Raw genomic sequence first — 4,698 nt, 5'->3', positions numbered from 1 at the left:
TGCCAAACCTATAACAGCCACGCAACGGCTGACTGTAAAAATGCCTCTGTCTGTGGTTACTGTTCTGGCCCACATCATACGTGCCTTTGCCCTAACATGGAACTCCCGCCTAAGTGTCCCACCTGTCAAGATAGACACCCCGCCTACAGCTATAAATGCAAAAGCAAACCAAAGCCTGATGAAACGCATCCAGAATTAGTTGCTCCTCTCCGTACCCAGTCTGCATCCACCAACACTGAGAAACATGTTGATGATCCAGTCATGGTAGGCAAACTATTACAATTTCTTACCCTTGCACTCCAGAATATACATCCTTTTAATCGTCAACACGTTCTTCACCAGCTTACACTTGCAGCCAAATTAACCTTCAACGTCTCTCTATATGCTACATATTCAAATAACTATGTTCATTTTCATACTACACGACATGAAACAACTGTTTAACCTGTGTACATCATGGATCTGTCATTCTTATTCTTAAATATCCGATCTCTTCCTAAAAACAAAGTTCTTTTCCAGACTCTTTTACTTGAAGAGCATATTACAGCCTTCCTTCTGGACGAAACTTTCCTGACTAAGTCTGTCTCCTGCCGCATTCCTAACTATACTTTAATTCGTCATGATAATCCACTACCGGCATTGCGAGCTAACGGCGGAGCTGCTATAGGCTTCCGACACACCATCTCATTCAGGCAACAACAATGTCCCATTTTACATTTACCAGAGCATGTCATTACCACTCTATATTTTAAAAACATCACGATCACTTTGGCTACGCTCTATATCAGACTAGGCAATCCAATTCCTCTGGATTTCTTCTCACATATCTCCACTACCTATCGCTACTATATAATACTCGCAGACATCAACTTCCATAGTCGCTCCGCTCAAGACTGCACTCGTTTTACAGATTTCATCACGACTCATACTACAGGAGTTATTCTTGATCTTCCAGCTGCCACTCGCCCAATATCGAACACAACACCGGATATTGCAATTACTTCTAATACCCTCAGCACACGTTGCACTATCACCGTCCTTGATTTACTGGGTAGCGATCATGCCCCAATTAAACTGACATATCATACAGGTCTTGCTCATCAACAACACCAACTGCCAGCCCGTCTCTCACCCCGGTACGATAAAGCCGACTGGCCGAGTTACCGCTCTTATCTTTCCACCGCTATTGCATCTTACCAAGCGCCCAATACTTCAGACGAACTCACTACTCAAATTGACCATATTACCTCTGCTATTCAACAAGCCTCTGCTCTTTACATACCACAAACAGAATCCATACCATACCGTCCAAAATTACCACCACAGTACCTTCCTCTGATCCGTCAGTCACGGCAAGCTTATCGTGAATACCTCCGTACACGAAACCCGGATGCAGTTCATCACCGCCATCAGCTACAAAGAACTGTTCGAAATTACCTCATAGCATATCGCCAAAGGCAGTGGGTGAAAACCTGCAACCATCTTGCTGACACAACTCATCCCACGGTGTATTGGAAGCGTTTTAACGCTTTGTGTGGTAAGTTTTCGAAAACTACGTATCCTCTTCTTGTCGATGGAAAATCGTTACACTCTGATTTGGACAAAGCAAACGCTTTTGCTGCACACCTTCAAGGCATATTTACACCTCCTGCACAAGTTCATGTCTCCCGTTCTCATCCTGTTACCAGCATAAATACGGACTTACACCACTTTCAGCTAGACGCCAATCATACTCTTCCACCGCAAGTTCTAAATGTCCCTGTTCAGTCGGAAGAAATCACAGCTGTGGTTCAGCGTAAGCGAAACACTGCCCCAGGCTTCGATGGAATAACTTACCGGCATATCAAAGAAAGCCCTCTTGCACTACTTCATCTTCTAGCAGTTATCTTTACGTTCATTCTTCGCAGTGGCTTCTACCGTACTGACTGGAAAGTTTCAAAATGTCTAATGTTTCCGAAACCTAACAAACCTCCAAGTGCCGTTTCCTCTTACAGACCAATCCAACTAACAGCCACATTCAGCAAAATCTTTGAAAGGATCATCGTTAAAAGATTACATCCCTATTTAAACGATAGACATCTCATTCCTACCCATCAAGCTGGTTTCCGCCCTGGTTACTCTATTAATGACCAGTTGCTCCGTCTCACGACGCTCATCACCAACCATTATAATCTGCTTCAACCATCCTGCCTTCTTCTGTTTGATCTCGAAAAGGCATTCGATAAAGTGTGGCATTTAGCGCTCATTTACAAGCTAGTCAGACTCCGACTTCCTATGACTTATATACGACTCATTTATCATTTTCTTGTTTGCCGTCTTACTTACGTTGCCATAAATTCTGAGCTTTCACATCCCATTTTTCTGCTCTCTGGCGTCCCACAGAGATCTGCTTTATCGCCTCTGATATATCTACTTTTCGTTACTGACTTTCCAGACCTACCACGCACTGACCATCTGTTTCAATACGCCGACGATACGGCATTTCTTGCTCTCTGCCGCACCATTCCGCAAATCAATATCGCACTTCAGGAAGCTATCAATCGTTTTACACACTGGTGCCGAACATGGAACTTAACAATTAATGCCGGTAAAACGCAAGCGATAGTTTTCATCCCGCCTCGTAAACGCACAAAAGTACATCGAAATCCAACACTCCTTTCATTACATGTCAATGATATACCACTGCACCCTAGCAAAACTGTCACTTATCCTGGCCTCATTTTCGACCATCATCTCACTTGGACCTCACCTCAACTCTGTTAAAACTAATTCTTATAATAGATTAAATCTACTCAAGAGACTAACTGGAACTACTTGGGGTCTCTCTTCCCGGCTTGTTCTCAATACTTATAAAGTTTTTCTTCGGCCAGTACTTACTTACGGTTTTCCAGCCTGGATGTCCGCACCACCATCCTATTATAACAAGCTTGCAGTTCTTTTCGCCTTGCCCATCGTATTTCATTACCTAGTCCCACCCGTGATCTATACTCTCTCATTACATTTCCTATTCTTAAATTTCACTTAGAAACTTTACGCAGTAACTTTCTTACTGATCGCTACTCCCGTCACCACCCCCTGCTTCTCGACACTATGCACTACCTTTCACTGCACCCGTGCAGACCTCGTTACTATTATACCCCTTTGCACCTTCTTTTCACGCTCTACTGCTACACATTACCCCCTAATCATCTTGACCTGGAACTCCTGGATGAATATCGTATCCATGCTCATCTCTCTCACATGTTTCCTTCATATACTGCACAGTGATCTTCCTTTGTGACTAACAGGGCTCCCTCGCCCCTAGGCAGAAGATAACAGCATTTGTTCATTTAACTTTTTCCCTCGTGTTGTGAACTTCATTCCATTCTCCATGCCCATCTCATCTATCAATATATATAACTATCATACTTCATCGTCTTTGTTATGTATCTAGTACTATAAGTTTTTTCTTCTTCTTTTGCTAATTTTCTTATTGTACCTTCAATATGTTTTCTTGTTTTGTTGTCATATGTTTATATTATTACCTTTTCCTCCACCTGTATGTATGATTATGATCGCAAAGATCATAATGTCCGTTTATACTCATATGTATATTATGCTTGTAATAAATGATACAATAAAATAATATAACTGTAGAAAATGTAACCTATACATCCCTTAGATCCTCTCCCAATATACGTCTTCCACCCTTTGCCTCAATATCCCATTCCTAAAAGAGGGCGTACCCCTCTAAGAGGTTGCTAGCTTCCAAGCTAGCTAAAAAAAATTTGCTGTTCACATACTATTCAGATTCCTAGCCTTGCTTATAGCTTTCGGTGTATACTCCAGTGATCAGGTATTGCATACGTATCTGTGAGACGTATACACTCATTCAGTTTCAAGGACTGAGAAAGATTAGCATCTTTCGAGAGGAATTGAATTTCTTTATTTTTGCGCTTATCATCTGTCCATTGTTTACAGGTGATTCCTATTGTGCTTTGTTTTTGGTTCTAACACGGTTTGTAAGTCCGCTCATAAGTAAGGTGATACGCAACACTTTAGTGTTCTTGGTACACCTTACTGTTACTAACAACAATCTAAATTATCACTTGTCTGGTATCACTTAACAACTAATACAGTAATACTCTTGGGTTGACATCTATCCGTTCAACCTCATATTGAGGTTGGGATGCAACCTCCTCCACCGCCGAATGTAGGGCCCCCGGGCCGCCAGAAGACCAATCCTAAGATTATCACGGGCATCTCACGAAGTTCTTCCGAACGTAATATGGAAGCACGCTCCCAATTGCGCCGAAATTCCACTGCTTCGACTAGCTCTCAAGGCTCTCGTGATCGTTCCCGATCACCTAAAAAATCGAAGTATAGCGATATCATCAAGTCTCCAGGCAAAACCCGTTCTGCTCCACATGCTCCTTCCATTGATCCTGCTATGAACTACCAATCTGCCGACACGACACCTTCTATCGATGTGATCCTGTTTACCAATTTACCTCAAGATCTTAAACATCCTAAAAACTTTTTTCAGAAGCTACTTCGCCATTGTACCCGAATGCAGAAATTAAAATTCTCTACCACCAAACTACAACCGCCTCCACGCCGAGCTCCTCTGCTATCCGCTGTCATTCGTGGTGTCGATCCTGCTTATACCGAGAAAGAAATTCTCGAAGAACTGCAAGCTGATAACATCCATCCAACGAA

The sequence above is a fragment of the Thermobia domestica genome, chromosome 9, assembly GCF_964235325.1.
Source record: "Thermobia domestica chromosome 9, izTheDome1.hap1.1, whole genome shotgun sequence".
Lineage (NCBI taxonomy): Eukaryota > Metazoa > Arthropoda > Insecta > Zygentoma > Lepismatidae > Thermobia > Thermobia domestica.
This window is presented reverse-complemented; position numbering follows the sequence as displayed.